Source organism: Leptonychotes weddellii, chromosome 10 (genome assembly GCF_054177405.1).
Source record: "Leptonychotes weddellii isolate Sample4059 chromosome 10, ASM5417740v2, whole genome shotgun sequence".
NCBI lineage: Eukaryota > Metazoa > Chordata > Mammalia > Carnivora > Phocidae > Leptonychotes > Leptonychotes weddellii.
Window position 1 is genome coordinate 40,316,766 of NC_138378.1, and position 23,471 is coordinate 40,340,236.

Here is a 23,471-nt window from a genome sequence, read left to right on the forward strand (position 1 = left end):
TATTCTTTTGTGTGCATGTTTGAAAATTTCCACAATGAAAATCATACAACCAATATATAAAAATGCTCTCCTTTAGAAAAAAAGAAGTAACTGGGGGAATTCAGGAAGGTGGTTAAAAGGTACAAACTTTTAGTTATAAGATAAGTAAGTACTGGGCGCCTGGGTGGCTCAGTTGGTTAAGCGACTGCCTTCGGCTCAGGTCATGATCCTGGAGTCCCTGGATCGAGTCCCGCATCGGGCTCCCTGCTTGGCAGGGAGTCTGTTTCTCCCTCTGACCCTCCCCCCTCTCATGTGCTCTCTCTCTCATTCTCTCTCTCCCAAATAAATAAATAAATAAATCTTTAAAAAAAAAAAAAGATAAGTAAGTACTAAGGATATAACATCCAACATGATGGCATAGCTAATGCTGCTATAAGGTATATGAGAAAGTTGTCAACAGAGTAAATCCTAAGAATTTTCATCACAAGGAAAACAATTTTTTTTGCCATTTCTTTTTATTGTATCTGTGTAAGATGATGGATGCTAACTAAATTTATTGAGGTAATTATTTCACAATACACGTAACTCAAACCATTATGCTGCACACCTTAAACTTACATAGTGTTGTATGTCAATTATATTCAATCTCAATAAAACTGGTATAAAATAATTACATAGTAAAAAACTAGAAATAATATAAATTTCCATCAACAGTAAATAGATATGTAAATTGTGGTTTACTGACACAGCAATGATTATGATGAACTACCTGTAACAATATGAGTGAATAAATCTTATAAACATAATGTTGCAAGAAATGTACACAAAAGAGTATATACCACTTAAGTAAAATTCAAAACAGGTAAAACTAATCCATGCCGTTAGATGAGAGAGTGTTACCCTTGGGGGGGTATTGACTGAAGGGTACATCAAGGGGATTTCTGTGATGCTAGTAATGGTCTTTTCCTGGATCTGGTGCTGGTTACACGTGTGAGTCTACTTATTCAATATTTACATTGCACTGTGAACATGCTGACATTTTAGCCTGCCACAATCTCATGGATGCCAGTGGAAGATATGAGACTCCTAGGTCAGAGACAAAGGACTTTATTGCTCCCAGAAATCATGGGCTTCATGTTTGCATCAGTTCCCTTTGACTCCTAAGTACCATGGGGGTGACATGGAGGTGAGCCCAGGTGGATGCAGCACACACACTGGGTTTGCAGCAGATCCGAGGGACCCTAGGATTAGGAAATCTCAGTCTTTTAAAGTGGCTGCAAGCAAACTGCTCAATCTTTGTCTCAGAGGGGGACATTATCTTTACTACATTGGCCAGCAGACAAACCTAGCCTTGTCTCAGAGAGAGACCATCCCTGTCTTCCAAGACATCCTTGAACAGATAGTCTGGAACAAAAGCTGTTGGTGCCTCCACTCATAAGACATGAAGTATAAATATAAGACCCATGGAAAATTGCCTCCCAACAATATTACAATAAAAATGTATATTTAAAAAAATCATGGCTTTCTGCTCCTCCCTGTTCGACAGACAGCCGCATCTTCTGGTGTAGTGCCAGCTGTGTCCCGAAACACGATGGTGAAGGTCAGAGTAAATGGATTTGGCCTTGCTGGGCACGTGGTCACCAGGTCTGCCTTTCACTCTGGGAGAGTGGATATTGTCACCATCAATGACCCCTTCATTGACCTCAACTACATGGTCTACATGGTCCAGTATGATTCCACCCATGGCGAATTCCACAGCACAATCAAGTCTGAGAAAGGGAAACTTGTCATCAATGGAAAGCCCATCTCCATCTTCCAGGAGTGATGCTGGTGCTGAGTATGTTGTGGAGTCCACTGGGGTCTTCACCACCATGGAGAAGGCTGGGGCTCACTTGAAGGGTGGAGCCAAGAAGGTCATCATAGCTGCCCATTCTGCTGATGCCCCCATATTTGTGATAGGCATGAACCATGAAAAGTATGGCAACTCCCTCAAGATTGTCAGCAATGCCTCCTGCACCACCAACTGCTTGGCCCCTCTGGCCAAGGTCATCCATAACAACCTCAGCATCGTGGAGGGACTCATGACCACAGTTCATGCAATCGCTGCCACCCAGAAGTGGCGTGATGGCTGGGGGGCTGCCCGGAGCATCATCCCTACTTCTACTGGCACTGCCAAGGTTTTCGGCAAGGTCATCCCTGAGGTGAATGGGAAGCTCACTGTTATGGCCTTCTGTGTCCCCACCCTCAGTGTGTCAGTCATGGATCTGACCTGCCACCTGGAAAAAGCTGCCAAATATGGCAGCATCAAGAAGGTGGTGAAGCAGGCACCAGAGGACCCCTCAAGGGCATTCAGGGCTACACTGAGGACCAGGTTGTCTCCTGCAACTTTAACAGTGACACCTACTCTTCCTCCTTCAATGCTGGGACTGGCATTGCTCTCAATGACCACTTTGTCAGCCTCATTTCCTGGTATGACAATAAATTTGGTTATAGCAACCGGGTGGTGGACCTTATGGTCCACAAGGCCTCCAAGTAGTAAGAGAGCCCCCTGGACCACCAGCCCCAGCAAGAGCAAGAGGAAGAGAGAGGCCCTCAGCTGCTGGGGAGTCCTTGCCTCAACTCATCCACCAACACACTGAGAATCTCCTGACCTCCACAGTTTCTATCCCAGACCCCTTGAAGAAGGGAAGGGGCTTGGGAACCCCTACATTGTCGTGTACCATCAATAAAGTATACAGTATCCCCCCAAAAAATCATTTAAGTAAATCATTACAGACGAGGCTAAAGATAAAGTTTCTTTGACCATTTCCCTTTTCCAAGTCAAGAAGTGATCAATGTTGGGTGCATTCCTTTCTGGGCAATTAGCTATACAATTACAAGTATCTACATATGTATGCTTATGTATGCCTATACACACCAATATACATATGTATAGTATATATATATAGAGAGAGAGAAACAGAACGAGATATTTGGAGTACGGTATGAGTTAAATATATGACATCATATTCTACATGTCATCCTGTAGCTTACTATTTTCGCTTAACAAAGTCTTCATATTTCTTCCCTTTTCTCTTTCCTTGTCACTACATACACACAGATCTTCCTCTTTCTTCTAAATTTTCTGCATAGTGAGCCATGGTATGGATGAACTACTGTTCAATTAAACATTCCTCTTTTGGATGTGTTCAGTTTTTGTTGTTTCTTTGTTTTTTGGATTTTTTGTTTTCATTTTTTTGCTATTACAAACAGTACTTCAATGACCATTGTCAGACAGGTCTCCTCATACATTTGCGCAAATATTTCCCTAGGGTGGATTCCAAGGAAAACTGCTGCCAAATTGCCCTCCAAAACCATTATTCCAGTTATCTCACTAGTAGTTTACAAGTGCCCATTTCCCCATAAACTTGCCAACAGTGTACATTATTATTCATTTTAATTTTTGCCAATTGGAAAGGAGAGAAAAATAACATCCTGTTGAGGTTTTAATTTGCATTTCCAAGATCTCTAGTAAAGCTGAGCATATTTGCATACCTCATTTCTTAGATCACCATATCTTAATATTTATGTGCCTAGGACTGCCATGGGTACTTCATGCAAAATATTTCACTTTATTCTCACAACCCCCCTACCCCAGTATGGTAGTGAGGAAGGAGCTACTATTTTTTCCCAAATGGCAGGTAAGTCAACTGAACTAGCTTGTATTCACACATCTAGTAAGTGCTGGGGGGCAGCAAACTCTTCTTCTCATTAATTACACAGTATCTGTTCTCTTCTTCCTCAGTAAGAGAACCCAGACTGAGGAGGGAGCAGCAACTTGTCAGCTTCAAATCTCCCCTTTCCAGCCTTCTTTGTAGGTAGAAATAGCCATGTGAAAGCTCTACGGATGAGCTATAGATGCAGTTGAGAGGTAGAGGTGTTTCCTGTGAAGCTCCTTGAAAGGGCAGTGCCCATCTGACTCTTTGCTTTGCTCTCCTCCCTTCTTCTCCCTTAAGATGAGATGACTCAAGCTGTACAGCCATGACATACCCCTGAGGCAATCTTGAGATGGAAATGAAGTACCAAAAAAGGTAGAACAGGGAGACAATAGGAACGTGGGATATTGATCGTGTCAATATCTTGCTGATATTGGATCAAAGGCCTGTTCTCTTCCACCCTAGACACCCTGGACTACCCCCTTCTGGAATTCCTGTCACATGAATGAGAAATGACCCACTCTGCTTTTCTGTTATAACTGAGACAGTGGTGGAGCCAGGATTTGAACCAAAGCCAACCCCATGATCATGACCCTTAATCTATGCTGAATCACTGCTTTTTTTATCCGGGCAACGCTCTCCACACAAAGGGATGCTTTCACTATAGCAGTCACCTCCAGTGGCCACTAAAGACTGGCAAAAAATTTTGCTCTTGGCTATTCTTCCTCGGGACAATTGGACTTGCACATCCTGCTTCCGCATCAGAACAATTTCAATCTCATAACAGCAACAGAAGAGGTAGAGCTCGTGAAAAATAAAAGTAGAAATAGCTGAATTCTACATAACTTCCTTTACTGATGGTGTCTACACAGGGGAGCATGGACTTAGAGAAACGAACAACGTGGCAAATGTATAAAACAAAAGTTCCAATCCCGGCTTTACTACTCTGCTGTGTGATCCTAGAAAAATCACCTCATTCCTCTTAGCTCCCTTTTCTTACATGTTAATAAAATAACCCTTTGTGCCATAGGCTTGTGATGAGAGTCCAGTGAGGAAATACACATAAAAGCTTTTCAAAAAATCAACGCCACCCTGGCCAAAGAAAGAATCACTGTATAAATATTGAATTCCCAGTGTACGTGTACACCATGCACAGAAAGCCTTGCGGTTATCATTATCCCATTTTAGTGACCCCAATTTTCTCCCTCTTTTTTAGCCATTATGTTGTGGGAGACCCCATGAGATACAGGGACATTGTCACAGTGAGGGGTAGGTGGGCCCGTATGTGTGTGTTTTTAGGATTAATCCTTTTTCTCATTGAGTTTCATATATTTCATGCAAAGGATTGCTGAATATTCATTGATCTATCTAGTATCCCCAAGTACGCTATTAGAAATGCATTGCTTATCTATATTTTTGAAATGTTGAAATAATTCAGTGTTGATCCTTTGTGAGATAGGTTTGCTACCTTTAAACTGAAGTGACAGTAACACCCCAGCTGTCTTCGGTTTCTCTCAAGTTGTACTGATATCCTTGATGTCACTAACAAACCAAGCCTGCCTGTGAGAATCCTGTATGTCACCATTAAATTGAAAAAGGCCTGAAGTATCAAAATCTCCCTTCTGGTAGGGAAGAGAATTGAGAAAAGACCAAACCGATGGTTATTCATGAATCACTCCGGCCTGCCATGATAAATACCTCTGGCCTCATTCTCCTCTTCTCCAGGCTCATAATTTTTTCCCTGAAGGTGTCTCACCTGCACAGGAAGAACTGGGCTGGAGGGATGCTAGTAAAAAATGATTTTTAAAGCCTCTGAAAATGCAAAAGGCTGTGTGTGGGTTACGAGCTTTTCTTTTTGCATAAGCAACACAATGTCCAATTAATCTGGGCGGATTGGGGAGAGGGGATGAAAGAGTATGTCATGTTTGGTCTCGGGTTTTGTGACAGCTCAGGGATGGGATGAGAAAATGAAATAAATACCCGACGAAGGAACTTCTTTTAAAAGATTACAAGCGAGTGGGTCCAGATTTGGGCTTCTATTGCAACACTGAACATAGGGATCCACTCTCCAAATACAGATTCTGCATCTAAGCTGGGGAATATTTGGGCCACTTCAACATGAAAGGCTAGGAAGGGGGATGGGGGGGTGGGCATCTGGAAGGAAATGCAGCGGTGCACAAAGAACCAGTAAAAGTGTGGCTTCCTGGTGTTTTATTGGACACTTCCCGATGTCTTCTCATTGTTTCGACAGGGAGTCACCGTTCCCGCCGGCGCTGACAGGCCGGGCTCCGTGACATGTCGGCAAACAATTTTACTGTTTTCCTCTCTCTCCTTATGTTTGATATTTATAGACTAAGAATTGCATTTGCTTCCGCTTTCCGACACAGTTATCTTCTTGGGCGTGGATTAAATGTAGATCTGGGTGTTGAAAGACATTTACATAAGTGCTGTTTGTGAACAGGGAGGCCAGTTCTATTATCGCCAGAACATTTAAATCTTAATGACTGGCATTGTTGTCTAAAAGACGGTGTTTTTCCCGCTGAGAAACTGCATTAGATTCAAGAAACAGAGCTCATTTCCATTCTCGCAGCAGTCTCTCTAGAAATGACATGCAGTGCTTGAAACTGTTTATTTCCAAATTCAGGCCTCCCTCGCATCAGTCATCAGCTTCAATTACCAGTTTTCCGGAGCCGAGCCATCAGGCAGTCTGACACCGGGGTCCGGCCTAATTCCCACCTTCTCCAGAGTCAAGAGCATAATGTGCGGATGAAAAGGTGCAAAATAGCCCAGACTTCATTAGCATGCAGGGCCTGGCTGTTCATTTGCCGGCTGCGAATGGAAGTTCTGACACTCGGAGCTGGCTGCAAAATGAGAAAAGTCCTCTTCAGGGGAGATGGGGTCCTCGGTGGTGAGGAAAGGTCATCAAAAAGACAGCCACTGCCCTTGCTCCCTGCTCTCCAGGACTGCTTATTGATTCCAGGGACACCTCATTACACGCCGGATCAACATATTATTGCCATGTTCTGGGACTGAATTGTTTACAAGTGTCTTTATCACCGGCAAAGGCCTGCCCGGCGATGCATGACTACACTCATTTGGCTGTGACCCGCCAATTATGTGTTATCCGATATGTGGCTGGGTATCTTGATCTTTGCCCGGGTCTTCTCACGGCAGCCACACAGTCCCATTTACTACTTCTTTCTAACCACTCTTTGGGAAAGTAGCCATTAGCCTGTCAGTGTGTAAGTAGTGTGTGTGTGTATGTCCTCTGCTACAGGAAATTTGAACGTGGTTTCTCCGTTCCTTGCTGTGCATGAGGTTCATAATCAGTTGGGGAGAAAAAAATCTTTCTCTCTTTCACACACACACACACCTTTTCTCTTTTTTTTATGGCATCGAGGAGAACCCACACAATTTGCAATCAGTATGCATGGCAGAGAGCATAATGCGGCTTGTTACCGAGCTCCCTCTGCTTACATATAGGCCCTACAAGAGAGCTGTCATATTTTATTTGGGCATAGCCACTGCAAACCACTGCACAGGACCATTTTAATCTTTCATTACAGACACTTCTATGGCTCCAAAAAGAAAGAGTGGAATAGCAGCTCGATTAAAAACTCAGTAAAGAGACTCTGGAATCTATCCTCTGCCCCAAAAAGTGGAGCTGAAGCCCTGGTTTGGAACTGAGTGCATTCTGATGCAACTTGATTTCCATTTCCCTTCCAATGGTGACTACTGACAGAGCTTTAGTGATGTTGCCGATTGACAACTTTGGTTTAGTATTATAAATGCTGCTTGGGGAAGTTTTAATGACTGCCAAACATTTGGGCCATCTCAACCAAATACTAAAAGGAGGCCATTTCATTTACATCTCCAGTTGCCATCAGGAATGGCTCTTTAATGAGTTTTCCAGTGGGGGGATATAAAGCAAATGCCAAGAAATTTGCCTTTACTTTTCCTGGAAGAATACATCCTTGGCAATGGGCACAAACTATAATGAGGGAAATGAAACTCAAGAATCTAACTGCCTTCAGAAAGGTGACATCTTAAGTACATTCATTCCCAGCAATTTCCCAGATTTGTCTGGTATTTATCTTTAAATTAATTTCTCCAGGCATTTTTTTTTTCCTCCTTTCAATTTTGGAGCAGAGTCTTAGAAAGTTACCTAGTTCATCCTGTTCTTTCTGAAATCCCTGGGCCCTAGCTTCCTGACAAATAACTCACTGAAAAGACTAAATAAAGACCCCTCATCAGGGTGCTTCAGCCCAATTAAAGAGTCAATGGAGAGATGTTTGCTCCACCAAGTATTTGACACTGCAAATTCTGTAGTGTCATCAACCAACAAATAGCTTTTGGAAGATGAGAAGATGATAGGAAGGATTACTCTTGCTTTTTTTTTTTTTTTTTTTGAGACATGATTGCATGTGGAGAAGTTTGGTCAAGGGATAAAGATGGAACAAGCAGGACTGTTTACCAAGTCTCCCATCTGAGAAGCAAGCCTCAGTGCTTTTGGGATTCAGCAAATGACAAAAAGGATGACTCTCAATAACTAGAGGGCATGCAAAAGGGAAGGGTTTCTTTACATACTTATAAGAGATTGTAACAATGAAGCATTAGGAGTTCCCTGTCAATGGGCAATCTGGAGTTGAATGTTCTGAGCAGAAGGAAGAGCTCCTTCCAGGGGTATTTTTATAACCAGTTCATCTATTATTTCAACCATCAAAAAGAATATCTCGCTGTTATATACCTCGTCTTCTTTATGAATCCCCCAAACTGTAACCAAAAGATTCTCTTCAAGTAATGGGATGGCTAGTAATCCTGGATCCTCTGGTTTTCTTCTCCAACTTAAGGATTCATGCTTTTGTAAATTTCTGATAGTCAATGGAAAATGCATACACAGAGTATGCAAGCACGGTGATATGGTAAAATGATCAGATCATAACTAACAAAAAGAGGAGCTTGAAATATCAAGTGTTAGAGATGATGTGGAGAAACGGGAACCCTCATGTACTCTTGGTGAGAGTGTAACTTGGTGCAGCCACTGTGGGAAATGGAGGTTCCTCAAAATATTAAAAATAGAAATACCATGTGATCCATTGATTCCACTACTGGTTATTTACCCAAAGAAAATAAAAATACCAATTCAAAAAGTTATATGCCCTTCTGTGTTTATTGTGGCATTATTTACAATAGCCAAGATATAGAAGCAACCCAAGTGTCCAGCCATACATGAATGGATAAAGAACATGTGAGATATATAATTATATATATATATATATATATAATGAATATTACCCAGTCATAAAAGAAAAATTTTGTCATTTGTGACAAAATGGATAGACCTAGAGGGTATTATGCTAAGTGAAATAAATCAGAAACAGAGACAAATACCCTATGATTTTAGTTATATGCAAAATCTAAAAAACAAACAAAAAAGCAGAAATAGATCCATAAATACAGGGAACAAACTGGTAGAAGGGGGTGCAAGTGAGGGGCAGAATGGGTAAAATGGGAGAAGGGGAATGGGAGGTACAGGCTTCCAAGAGAAAAAAAAAAAGAACCTCGCTTTAAAAGTCATTTATTAAATATAACTTTGTTTCAGGGAACTTTCTAAAAACCTAGCACATATTTATTTATTGAATATAACAACTCCATGACTTAGGTATTGCTATTCTCATTTTCCAGATGAGGAAAACTTTTCACACATCTAAATAAGTTTTCAAATGTGCTCAAGGTCACAAGGCTAGTGACAGAAGGAGAATTTAAACCCAAGCATGACCTGTGGCAGAATCCATGCTCTATTTTGCCTCTCCTAGAGCCAACATCCATTACACATTTCCAAGAGCCCAGCAAAGTGCGTTTTCTGCATGCTAGCTAACTTCGATGCACAAAGAGCTGCTAGTCATAAAAATGTGTCTAACCCATCATCTTTTACACATCTGATATCTTTAGCCATGAGGTGAGCTGAAGCAAGCCTACTTTGACTGACATGATAAAGTTTTGATCCAAAAGGGCAATTCAGGGCATTTAATAAAAAAGTAGGGTGGAGGTTGCAGGGAGAACATGTTCAGGGAGCTATAGAAATACCCCCACTTGTCACTAGGAGCAACAGAGGAATCCTTGTCGGTCTTTTGCACTCATACTCATCCCAGTTGTCTGTTGATCTTCCCTTAGTGAGTCTGTTAAAAGAAAACAACAACTCTTAATTCACTTTCCATGGACATCAGAGGCCAGGTTTCCCTACAGGCTTACTCTGCGTTTGGAGACCTAGTGACAAAGGGCCTAGTCACAGTGTAGGAGACTGAATCCCAGAGACTGGAGGGATGTCCATTCGCTGACTGTAAACCCAAAAAAACATGTGCAAGCATTCTGGAATCTTCCCTTGGCTTATGTTTCCGTTTTTGCCCATTGTCCATGAGAACGCTAGCCACCTTCTAATGCCTGGGGCAATGCATTATTTTGAATGTCTCTTGGACAACTGGCCTGTCTGCAAATAAAGGAGACCACTTGTCCATCAGGACCTCTCCTCCTCATTCTCCTTCATTCAGCCTCAGTGAGCGCTAATCTTCCAGCACATTGGAGCTGCCCCACTTTCTTCTGTTGAGAGAGAAAGAAACACTTCTCTTATCAGTTAATTTATCGCTAAGAGATTCAAATTCCCACCCCTCTCCTTCCCATTCCACCTCCATCAGGTAGTACTTGCATTCTAAAAGAGCGCAAAGTTTGACACAAGGGAATCATCATGGCAGAGGAGTAGTGTTTGGGAAGGGCAAGCCTTCCAGGTGATCCATTCCAGTCACAAACATGGCCATTCCCATATGTGGATATGTGTGCCTCCCTAAGCCTCACTTAGGCTCAAAGGATTTCAGAATTATTTGATTTTCAAAACATACAGTTGGGGACTCCAGATAAATCTACTAGAAATGAGTTCTACTGATCTAGATCTTAGCCCAGGAGTATATGCATGCTGGTCACTCCTTCCACCCAGCCCTTACTACTATGCCCCTTCCCTTGTTTTTGAACAGATACACACTGTACAAAGTGTTCTGGGAAATCTAACATGCATTTTCTGCCCTCAAAGAGCCAACAATAGGTAGCAACAAAGTGTTACAAGACAACAACTGACTAAGGACAAAATAAGAAGTGTGTGTAATAAGAGGTGGCTACAGAGTTCAGATGCGGCTACAAGACCCCAGTGGACTAATGTGACAGCAAAGGCTTTCTATATGAGGGAGGATAGGAGTATGTCTTGGGGATTTGAGTAAGTGCACAAGGAGTGGGTAGGCATGATGAACAGTATCCTAATCAGACCATTGGCAGTCCCTCCCATGCCTTTACACACATGCAGCTCCTCCCACCAAGAGAAGTCTAATGCCCCCCCTTGACCTGAGCAGACCCTGTGACCTGCTCTAACCAATAGAATGAGATGGAAATGATATTTTGAGACTTACAGGTGCACAGGCCTTAAAAGGACTAACAGCTTCCACTTCTTCCCTCATGGAGCCCAGTTGCCATCCTGTAGGGAGGTTCTCGCTGGGCTACTGAATGATTAGTGGCCACACAAAGAGAGGCCCGTGAAGATAAGAGGCCATCGTGGTGGTTCCACGTGAATAGGCCCAGCTGACACTCCAAGGAGGAGAAGTGCCTAGCAAGTCCTGCCCAAATTCCTGACTCATGGAATTGTGAAAAATAATAAATTGTTGTAGTTTTAAGCCACTAAGTTCCAGGGTGGTTGGTAAAGCAGTGAAGGTAAATGGGAGTATATCATTGATGAGATGCATTCCTGGGAAAATATGGCACAAATAAAAGGAAAATAAACGCTCATGATATTTGGTGAGCCCTAAATCAATCTGGCTAGAGTAGGCATTTCAGATTAGCACCTAGAAGAACAGATTGATAAACTGAATCCAGATAACTTTAATGTAGGAAGGGGAGCTTCAAGACTATTCACCAATGCCCTCTGTAGCAAATGTGGTCAGTATCCTATCAGTAGACCTTTGCCCTTAAATTTCAGTGCCTACCAGCTACAATGCACCTGTGTTGCATTGCCTTGATGCTTTTTTTTTTTTTTTTGGTCCCTGAAGCCCACTCTGCCTATGCAACAGGCCAGAAGTGCTGGGGAAATAATGCCTATGAAAAGTAACCCTCCACTGATGATTGATGGGAGTTGGTGTATAAATACTCCAGCTCAGGTGGACTTACTCTAAGGCAAGTGTTCTATACTGCATCCCAGACTCGCCTCGATAGAATTAAATCCCAATTGCCCACAATGGTAAGTTGCTTTAAAGTGCACTTTAATGGCTGCCTTCCCTTTCTTGTCTGTCAACCCCACTCCTCAACTGGCATTTCCTCAGATCACTTCCCAATAAACTGCTTGCTTTGGGGGAAACCCAAACTAAGATACAGTTTTACATTTAAGAAAAATAAAGCCGGGATGTGGATTACTTTGGGTAAGTGCTGTAACAAAGTGAACCAAAATATGCAGTGTTTCAAACAAAATAGACATTTATTTCTCTCCTTGTAACAGTCCAGGGTGAAAGTACAGACTCTGCCCCAGGGAGTCATCTTGTGAACCCAGGTCACTGGGGGAGCTTTGTCATCCTCCACATATGGCTTCCATTAGCATCGTTCCCAGCCAGCAAGAAGGAACAGGAAGGTGCAAGTATGAGATGACAATTACTCCCATCACTTCTGCTTGCATTCCACTGGTAAGAACTTAGTCACGTGGGTTTGTACAACTGTAAGGGAGTCTGGGAAATGTAGTCCAGGTGGACAGGCATGTGCCTAGCAAGAAGAGAATAAATTGGTGGTGAGAAGGGGCAGACAGGAGTCCCTGACACAGGGAGATTAGGTGATTGCCCCAGTGTGTACAGCCAGTTAGTGGACAAATAGGACCATAGCCTCTGCCCACCATTTTTTTTCCTTCTACCCCGACGTTGATTCCAACCAGACTGTGGCAGGTCTCAAATGTCATGCTTATAAATCTGATATCCTGCAGGATCCATTTCCTCTCCCCACAGAGTCAGCAAAGCAGAATAAGTCCTTGGAATTCCTCTCAAGTTCAGTCTACACTAGGCTACTGGATTGAACTTTCTGGCCAAAGCAAATGGCACAGGGAGCCCACAGTCCCCACTGTCTATGACCCTCTCAAGCAGAGCCAGCTAGGCTCACACTTAACCCATGTTGCCCCTTGGTACAGATTTGTAAAAAAAGAAAAAAGAAAAGAAAAGAAATAATAATGGCCATCTTCCTCAACTTTAGTTTACAGCCAAACCCCTGAACAGTGTCATAAAAAAATATACACATCTACAATGACAATGGTGTGAATGGTGTCCTTAGAGTTAGGTGAAGCTCAACCTGTCGATTGTAATCATGACTCCTGCAGAGACCGGAAAGAGAAAGAACCATGGAGCCAACTGACATCCACAATGATCAGAGACATTTTACAGTCATCTTTGAGGAATCAGGACTTGTTTCTGTGGCTTGCAATTATCCACAGGCCGATAAGTGCCAAAGCTCTTTTCTTTTGAACTCAGTATCAGCACCCAGCTCAGTTTATTTAAATGTTAAAATTGAAGAGAATGAGAGGAGACAAGATTATCTAAGTGAATCCTGTTCATAACTTTTACATGCTAACCTATATTTTTCAAGCTCAGTTTTTTAGTGGATTTGGGTCTAAGCTGGCCACATATGTAGAAATTGCCCTTTTTTTCCTTAAGGGAAATCAGAATCATTCATCCTTTCAAATGAATTGAAAGAATTTGTTTATTGGGAAAAATTTTTTAATGGCTCTGCACTGTTCTTTTCCCTCAAATTAAAAAAAAAGAAAGTATTTTTATCCTTGATGAAGATAGTAACTTAAAAATCATTATTGTGCTCCTTGTCCATTCTGTAACTTTTCACAAGAGAGAAGGTTTATTTCTTTTACTATTTGGTTGGAAATACCCAGGGTATGTGTCATTTAAGTTACTGAATATCACCTAATACTGTATTTCCCATACTTTTACTGCAAGTGTACATGAGTAGCAGCTACCTTTGATTTGAACTCTACAAAGTAAAGTGATACTCTAGATTATTTGTGCCAACAATTTCCAGTTATGTTCAGCAAGCCTCCCTCCAAATGCAGACCTCAGTCTCATTTCGGAAACTTTGCTGGAAATGTGTGTCTAATCACCAAGAAGCCAAGCATTTATCAAGATAATCCTTCCAAACTCATCAACTTTAATGGTATCCAGAAGGCTTTTCTGGAGAGGGCTCATTAGTTAGAAGAAGAAGAAGAAGAAGAAGAAGAAGAAGAAGAAGAAGAAGAGGAAGAAGAAGAAGAAGGAGAAGAAGAAAGAAGGAAAGAAAGGGAAAGAAAGAAAGAAGAAAGAAGAAAGAAAGAAAGGAAGGAAGGAAGGAAGGAAAAGAAAGGAAGGAAGGAAAGAAAGAAAGAAGGAAAGGAAGCCAGCCTCAAAATTTCAGTGGTCTGTGGCTTTACTTATATAGGCAAAAACATAATCAGAGTTTCCTACCTTATTGTTTAATAGCCATTTTCTGCCCATCTACTGCCTTGAAAAATAGTCAAACAAATGTAAAGAAGATAAATATCAAGCATAAACAAACTACCGCCAAAGGGGATAGGTTGTGTGCATAAAAATGAGTAACATCAGAGCTGCAGATTAAGAAACTGAATATGTTGGTGTTTGAAATTAGAATGGTTCCCAATTGAATTGATGATGTTCCATTTAAGAAAAGAAATATTTTCAAATCACTCTGCTGACTGGAATTCTGAATCAAAGTCAGAAATTAATAAAAAGATGCAGACAGAGACCCCTAATCATAAATAACAGAGACGATTTGTATGCTTTTAAAGCTTGCAAGGCCCAGGGAAAAAACCTAATGAAATGCAAGAAGAAAATGTTTTTAAAAAATAGAAATGAATGTGCTTGGTTGAAATGCTGTTGTTGTATTCTTGTGACACAATGACTTGTTTTCTGGAAAAGTAATTCTTCAGTTGAGCCAGGCAAGCATTGTATTCATTGTAAAGTTGTATATTTAGACCTGTAGTCTGAAGGGCTTGCCTGTATTTAAAGCTCAGAGCTACCCCAGGCTCATTAGACTACAAGGACAAAGCTCAATCATATTGCTGCTTGGACACTACTCAGAACTTCAGGGTACTTTTCAGTGGCTTCAAGTACTTAGATTGTCAGCAGTGTAGGAAATAGAAAACATTTTGAGTGGGTGAGGTGTATACATCAAACATGTAGGAATGTATAGACAGAGATAAGGATCCCAGTCGAACATCCTGTTATAGTGAAGTCGGAGCAGAACAATTCCAGGGTAAACACAGACTTTAATCAAAAGAGCTGCAATGCACAGGTTGCAAAAATTAGAGCAGTCTGAGTCTCATTCAAGATCAAATGGTTCTTTTCTAGACTTAATGTCAAGAATAGGGTTCTGCTATGGGTGGCAGAAAGATAAAGGAACATAATTGCAGCCATGAAATCTTCAGTAGAGACAGGAATGGCAAAGGAAAAGTGTCTAAATTCAGGTCTGTATTGACAACAGTATGGCATCATTGTACAAGTGCTTCCTTCCAAACTGAGGCCAACTCAGTATTTTGGCTGACATACTTGTGCTTTGTGGGAAGTTGGTATCAGAATGGGGGTGGGAGGCACTGGCTGGGGTGGGGGGAAGGTAGGACGGAGGAATGGGGAGAAGTCAGTTAAGGACTATACGCAGCCGAAATAATTCACCTCTGCTTTTGGTAATTCAGTTTGTCTTTTCTGCATTTATGTTTGGAATAAATAATACCTGCATGGAGGGCAAAATCAAAAGGTACAAAAGGCAATCCAGTGAAAAGTCGGTCCCCTCTCACACACCTACCATGTTCCCCTTCCAGTAGATATTTGCATACATAGATGCAGTCAATTTCAATCCATGATATTAAAGAAAGCAGCCCCCTACCTCAAGCCCTCCCCAACACCCAAGTCTTCTTCCCTTCAGGCAGTTCTTCACTCAGTACCCCCTCCCCAACAGGTCTATTAATCTCAGGGTCTTTGATACACGACCTGCCGACACCGTGATGACCCAGGCGTTTTTCTTTTCTTTCTTTTTTTTTTTTTAAGGGGTAGGGTTATTACTTAATGATAATGACTCATTGTACACATTGTCGTCTGCTGATGTTTAAAAGATAAGAAGACATTTGTCTGGGCGGACGCCTGAGGCCCTCGGAGGACGCTGGGAGACCCTGCCAAAACGTTTCCAAACTGAATAGTCATTGGGCTGCCAGATAATTCAGAAACTATTTGTATGAGCTGTTTATCAAATTATTAACCGCACAGATGTTGTTTGGCTGAAGAGCAGCTGAATCCCCTCTCTGGCAGCCGCGGAGACAAAGGTCTCCAGGAATAATTGGAGATGTGCATGGAATATTAAATTAATTTACTGCTCTTAATTCTTATGCAAATTCTGACCTCCGATGGCGCCTATCAATTACCCCGCGCGCTGTGAAAGCGAAGGCGACAGTTTCTTTTCTTCTCTTTGCTTTTTTTTTTTTTAAGAACTCGAAAAAGGAAATATTTGCAATAAGCAGGCGGTAGGAGCACCGCGTAACTGGAATTATTTAATTGAATCTCCAAGTTTTCAGGGATGGCCGTAGAGGATAAAACCCCAGGACGCAGGGGAGGGAGGGGTGCGGAGGGCGGAGGAATTTGTTGGTTTGACTGTACACCTGCGGGCGGCGGAAAACTACAGCAAAGAGCAGGGACCGGTGATGGCAAATACATTGGCCTGCAGGCGGTCGCCGGCCTTGGTGATCCCGAGAGCGGAGCGTTAGTGCCTGGCTCCTTCGTGGCCCGCGATTCGGTCTAAACACCGAGCCCTTGGCAAACCCGGGTCAGGCTTGGAAGCGCCTTTGCGCTGCTTTCCTCGACCGCAAGCTGTAAGGTCTCCTTCGATCTCTGGCATCCCTTTACTTATCTTTTAAGGGTTTTGACCCATCTTTGCAACCCCTCCCCACCCTCCAAAAACAAAAACAAAAACAACTTTGTTTGAAAAAACAAACCACAACGCTTAGGGCTCGTGTTCAACTCCTACAGAAATCCCGGGTAGGCCGAAATGCGATTTAACTGTCTCGTGCGTGAAGAAGTGACACCCACTCTCTTCTCAGAATTGAGCAAACGCCCGGGCTTTGTCTGAGCTTGTGGCTTAAACTCTGCGCTGTTTCCAAGCCCCGGTGGTGGGTTGTAAAACTGGGGTCTCTGAGTCTTTCATCATCCTTTTAATAAGGAAAACCAAATCGGGCGCATAATGTCATCAGCCCCTGCTCGACCTCGCCGGGACCTCGGCAGCCCGATGATGTCGCCAGCGGCCCCCGGCGCAGTCACAACGCGCCGCCTTTCAGCTCCTCGCGGTCCCCACAAAAGCCAGACAACAATATCAATTAATCATGCAGCCGGCAAACAAGGAGATTTATCCAGCGACAAACAGCCCCGCCGAGAGCCGCTGAATGGGTGTGATTAGCATGTGAAAAGGCGAGCAAAACTCCGCGGTTCAACAGCTAAAGAGCAATTTGATGGGGCTGGGATGGGGAAATTACTTGATTAGCGTCCATCGGAGGAGAGCACGGTAACTGCCCCTCGGCCGGGAATCCGACAGGGGAACAAAACGCGCTGGTAAACGCGGCGACGTGGAGGGAGAGCGGGCGAGGGAGGGTGGCGCGGGGGCCTGCACTGCCGAGTCGAGTTCTGGGGTGGGAGTGGGAATAGTGAGCAAAGGGGGTGACATTCTAGCCACGGCCAGAGCCCGAGGCCGAAGCCTACAGGAGCTGCGACAGCTGGTTCTCGTCGCCCTCACCTAGGGCTCCCAGGCCGGGACAGGGCGAACACAAGGCTCCCTACCCAGTGCTGGAGGCCGACCTTGAACGCGCTGCCCCGGCTCTGGTCGGAAAGAGAGTGAGAGAGGTGCATAAGGAGGAAAGGCCCACCCGCGCCTTCCCGAGAGTCCCCTTTGGGGGCCCCAAGGCGCAGCCAGCCGCGGCTTCGGCCTCCGTCTGCTCTAGGGCTCCAGCACCGGGTCAGAGTCGCGATGACCGAGGCGCGGCGGTTCCACCCGTAGCTCTGCGGTTCCATTCTCGCCTGCAGAGAAGATTGGAGCCGGGCAAGAAGTGTTTTCCGGCTCCTCCGAATTTGATCACCCTGTTCCTGCCTCCTCGAAAAGCTGCGGCGTTTGGGCTTGGCGTTTAACAAGAAAAGGGTTCCTTGGCTGCGCCCCCACGGGGAGGCAGTGGGAAGTTGGGGAGAGAACTCCCTGAGTGCGAGGGGCTGGAGCAGAGAGCGGCGCGGGGTGGGTACGCCAGGGCCTTGGGGTAGGAACCTGGATGCAGCAGGCGCCGGGGCTCTCCCTGGGCTCGGGTGGGCAGCCCCAGGCCTGCCTTGGATCCAGACGCGCAGGGCTAGAGCTGGCGGGTGGGAAACAGAGCATCGCGGCCTCGTTTCAAAGACCCGAGGCATAACCCGGCCCAGGGTTTGGTGTGGGTACGCACACTCGGGGCTCGGGGACTGCGCTTTTATTTGCTGGGGAGAAGACTGAAAGGAAGAAACGCTAAAGGGTAGCGCGGCTCAGGCTCCGCGGGGCAAGGCCAAGTGGAGGGCGAGGGCACGCTCAGACCCTCATCACCCCATCTAGGGCGGACGCCCGCGCCTTCTCCTCAACCCCAGAAACGGCCCCGAGTTAATGTCTGCGCCAAACCCAGCAAGAAGAATTTAGTTTCTCTACGCGCCTGTAACCTTCCTCCTGGACGCATGCCCACAACCCCTGCTCCCTGGCTCCTCCCAGTGCCAGGGAAGGGAAAAGGCTCCCACCCAGTTCCCAAAGGCCCAGACTAACTCCCTCCGGGGCTCGGGATCCACTAAAGGGGCCTTCCAGCTCAGGCCCAGAATCGGGGTGCGCAGGTGAGTCCCCGGGATACGGCCTTCAATTTACCTGAGGGAGAATCTAATTCGGCCTTCGTAAAGTACATTAGCACAAATGTAATGAAGACTTCAAAAGACAGATTCGCCAAGGCCCTGGCCGTCTTAAAGTCACCCAGCTCCTTGGCACAAATAAAACAAGCACCAAAGAGTCAAATCTTGTTTTACATAAAAGGGGGGGGGGGTGGAACGCCCCCATCGAGCAGAACAATTGTCACCCAGTTGAACAGAGTGTCTATTAAACCACGGCTTATGGCTGATTTCAAAAAGCTTAATTCTTTCTGAAATGTCTCTGGCTGCGGGTGTGCAACGAACTCGAGGCTCGTCCCTCTCCCTTTCTCCTCCCTCCTTCTCTCCCTCTGGACTCCTCGCTGAAGCCACAGTGAGGCTCCCTCCTGTTTCTGTCCCCAGTCGGACCCCTTGAGCCACAGCTCCCGGCTTGGCGCAGGTGCTGAGGTCAGGCGGGGCGGGGGAGCGGCGGCCCGCAGGTCTGCAGCGCGCACCGGTAAGCAGGGTGCGGCGGCAGTGGCACGCTCCAGGTGGGATCCCAAGACCCACGAACCTGGAGGGCGCACACCCCGACTGCGAATCCCAGACCCCCGGCTGTCTCCAAATGCCAAAGCCCTGCAGGCAGCGCGGCGGCACCCACGGAAATCTGTGCCTTGCGCACCCGCACACCTCTCTCTGCTTATCACTAACTCGCGGTGTGTCCCGAAGCGCTTTCTCCGGGCGGCTAGTGCTGTTCATTTTAATCCCAAAGCCAAGTGGTTGAACCATCTCTAAGTTGGCAGGCGGAGGGGGAGGTGGCAGGAAACTGGGTGGCTAAATGCCTTTGCCTGCGGGTGGCATAGCTGTTCCCACCAAAAGCGGCAGCTCGGGGCTGGCTTTGTAGTTATTTTTACAAGTTCTGCCAGGTGCCCATCATGTTGCCCTGCAAAGCAAAAGAGGCCGCTGCAATTTATTCCAATGGGCGGTTTTTAAGAAGCTGGCAATTTGAACCGGCTGGGTGTTATTTAGTGCAATATGAAATCAAATGATCCTATTTCTCAAATAACAGTGTCTGTGAGGAGAAGTGAATCCTCTGAAAGGGTAATTGTCTGCTGATAGTGTTTCCCATTATACCCGATCTTGGCCTAAATGGTGTTCGGCAGCAGGACTGAGAGCGAGGGGTGAAATCAATGCGCGAACTCGCCCTCCGGAGGCAGGAAAAAGGCACACCATTCGCGTCCTGGCAGGTTGAATGAACAATGCCACCCCATGCGCCGCCGATTTCGACGTCATTTTGCAGGTGTCCGACATCCTTAGACAGGAGTGATCTTGTGGATGAAAGAAAACGAACTCTTCCTTCTTTTGCAACTTTGGGAGTTAGAAATTGGAGCCGGCCCTCTCCTTCACGGTTTCCTAGCGCCCTTTAGTCAGACTACAGATTGACAATAATCGGGGAAATAAAACCTAGTTTGGCGCCCCTCGTCACGACACGTTCCTATTGTGAACGTGGAGCCCCTCCTTGCAAGGACACGCTTCTGTCTAGACTTTCCCAGTCCGATTTCTGGAACCCAAATTTAATTCCTGAGAAAGGTATTGTGTCCACGAGGCGTCTGTTATTTACACCTTAGGTGGCACTTTTTGGGGGGAAAAGTTGGCCCTGAGCTTTCAAATTGTCCTCCGGGCCCAGCCACGGTTTTGGGTGGAAACCAGATAAAGGGGTGCAGCTTGTGTCTGAGAAAGGCACGGAGGAGGAGCAAACTTAAGGAATGTTTTAAGAAAAGGGACAAAAGCGGCAGTCCACAATCTCCCGTCTGGCTTTGGGGTGAGTCAGTGAGCTGGGGGCCAGGGCCAGCGTGCACACTGTGATGTCCCGGGCTACCTCTCTGCAGAATGATTCCCAGATACAGAGGCGGTTGTGGGCAGCATCCTTGACTATGAAACCTTTTTACTTATTACTCAGACACCTTGAAGGGGTGGCCTCCTCCTCAGAGCCTTCAGGCCTGGACAGAGAGGAGTTGGGCCAGAACAAAGCCACCAAGGATACAGGCACTTCCAAAGACACACACGGGCCAAGGACGAAAGAAGGCTTCTGGGTGTGTTTCCTCCACCCCACCCCATCGCACCCTTCCAACTTTTTTCCTAAGGGGCATTTTGTGTGTTCCAAATATCCTGGGTTTGTAGGTACAGCCTGCCTACACCCTTTGCTAATTTGGGGTATTTCACACTAAGCCTCCTTAAACACATTTGTGGTTTGTTTCTGCTCAGGTAGGTTCATTTTCATAGTATCTTTGGATGTTTCATATATAAAAAATATATATTATATATTATATATACATATATTACACATACATATATATAAGTATATAATATATATCCCCCATACTATGACCTTTGTTTACAAATCTATTTAGTTGCTACTGATTTTCCCCCTTGCTTGGAGCTACTTCCAAATTTTTAAAGAAGCCAAGGAAGGATGGTGATTCTGCATATCCGAGGAACCCGGCCTAGGAAGCTTCCATCCCTTTCTTGGAGGGAGGTTCTGCCACCGCTCCTGGAACCCAAAGAACCGGACACCAGAAGCGCCATTCCTGGAGGTCTCCCTGGCCTTCTAGTTGAAGGGCGGCAGGTAGCCTGGGTTCAGCCTGCGGCATCCCCTCCAGGGTTCATTGCCTGGCTGAAAATCCAGCCAGCACCGGTCCTCCTGCCGGCCCGGGGCATGGCTTGGACACCCACCCTCCGGAGCCCTGACCGGCGTTTTCATTTCTCACCCTCCTGCTCGGCGTCTGAACAGTCCGGGGTGGTTTCCTTAGGGTCTTCTCGGGGCCATCCTCGTCTCTCGAGGGCCTGCCCTCCCTGTGCTGAATGTGAAGCCCTTGGATGCGACCACGAAGAGGCGGCGCTCCGTCTGGCCCACCGAGGGGCTTCTCCCTCCAATACTGCTGTCCTTCGCGTACACTGAGCGCTCTGCATTGCAGCTAGAGCAGCCACCCACCTCTCTCGCGGAGGAACTGCGCCGTGGCTGCGGGGACTGTGCGGGAAGCCGGCCCCTTTACCCACGCCGGCGCACGCGGGGCGTTCGCCTCCAAACCTGTGCTCGCACTTTCAGAGGAAAGGGTGGCCACGCCCGAGCCTGCCCGTGATCCTTTAAGGAGAAGGGAATGACAGCAAGGAGTCCCTCCAGTAAACTCAAAGGGGCTTAGATCGGATTCCCGCGCCTCCTCCCCAATAAATCAAGCTGGGAACCCCCGACACTGTCAGCGTCTGTCCACTTTCCCGAGACTTCAGGCTCTTGCGTGGCTTTATACTCCCTCTCTCCTCCGGACGTGCCTAAACCTAGGCTGGCGTGGACCCCGCCCGGCACGGGACAGGGCTGGGGTCCGCGGCTGGGGAGGAGAGGGGCTTTGGGGACTCAACCCGGCCACCACCTCCTCGCCTGCAGGGAAACCCTCTCCGAGTCCACGCGCGGGGGGGCGGGGTCCGGGCGCAGACCCCGCTGGGCCAGGCCCCGCGCCCCCTCTTCTCAGTGGTCTTGGGGTCCCAAGGACTCCCTAAACCTCTGTGGCAGAGGGACAGGGGATTTAAGAAAGAGATCTTCCCTTGCCTGGGGCCATCGCCCGGCCCCTTCGCGCCTTTGCCGGGAGAACAGCCGGCCGCTCGCCCAGCTCTTCTGCTCAGACCCGCCGTACCTCCCTTTTCGGCTCTTTGAGCTACCTTTCCTCCAAAGCCCCCACCCCGCCACCCTCCCCTCCCGAGGCCCACTGACCTTGGGAAGGCGCGGACGCGCGGCTTGCCGAGCCTGCCTGGCACTGAGCGAAGGGAGAGCGCGGTTCGCACTCAGCCGAGACCCGCAGGCTCCGCGGCGTCGGCCCTGGCGGGCGAGGGAGCTCAGAACTCCCCTCCCCCACGCCTTATAATTTAATCACACGCGATATTAAATTATCAAGCCGCTCATTAATCGTCATGCAAGTTACTGGGACTCAGCACGCCGCCGCGTGTTTTGACAGCCCAGACCCGTTCGCGGGGTCGGGGTGTGTCTGGGTTTGGGGGGTGGGGGGTGTGGAAGCACTCTCGAGAAGCAGTGCGAGCCCCACGCGGGCTGATGGGGCCTCTTGCCTAGAAAAAGAGGAAAAGCGCAGGCTGGGCTTCTGAGTTTGGTCAAGGGTTTGTCAAAAGCCCAAAGTCATCCCTCCGCGCCCCTTTTCTTAATATTTGGATTTTGATCACGATGATTAAGACAGCGGGCAGCGGATCAATCAACAGCATCTTAATTTGCAGTTTTTCCGGACGGTGAATTTGACCCAAATCTACGCATCTTCATTACCTACTGTGGACGGTGTGAAATTAATGCGTTTGAAATACAGATGAAATCCTATCACTGAAGTCATTTCAAAGGACAACTTTTCCCCCAACTCAAAGAGGCTTTCTTGCCTTTTGCATTCTGTAGATGTCAAGAAAGGAAAATAAAAGTGTTTTTTTTTAAATTCAATCCTTAATTTGAGGCTTTCTTTTTAAAAATAAATCTATGCGTTTCACTCTAACGTCTTAGAAACTGATTTTATTTCCTAGGGTTTTTTTTTCCCCCCTTTCCCTATGTCTATTAGGTGAATCTTTAAAAAATGAATATACCAAATAAGTGAAAATTCCTAGTATTTGATTCCATACAGTGAAGAAGCAAGTGCTCATAAAAAGTTGTCTTAGTGACACAGAGGAGGCTAATTAGTTCTCAGCTTTCAAGATGTAACACGCCAGCAGAACAATAAACAAAAGGAAGAGCATCCCCTGCTCTGGAGGGGGTAATGTAGATATGAATCTGTCAACCAACATATCTTTTTTAAAATATCCAGTTTGAAATTCA

The 23,471-nt window shown here is 46.0% G+C and overlaps 1 pseudogene; it reads left to right on the plus strand.

Moving 5' to 3' along the window:
* The first annotated feature begins 993 nt into the window (after positions 1-993).
* Positions 994-2,698, plus strand: LOC102739129 (glyceraldehyde-3-phosphate dehydrogenase pseudogene; annotated as a pseudogene).
* The last annotated feature ends 20,773 nt before the right edge of the window (positions 2,699-23,471 follow it).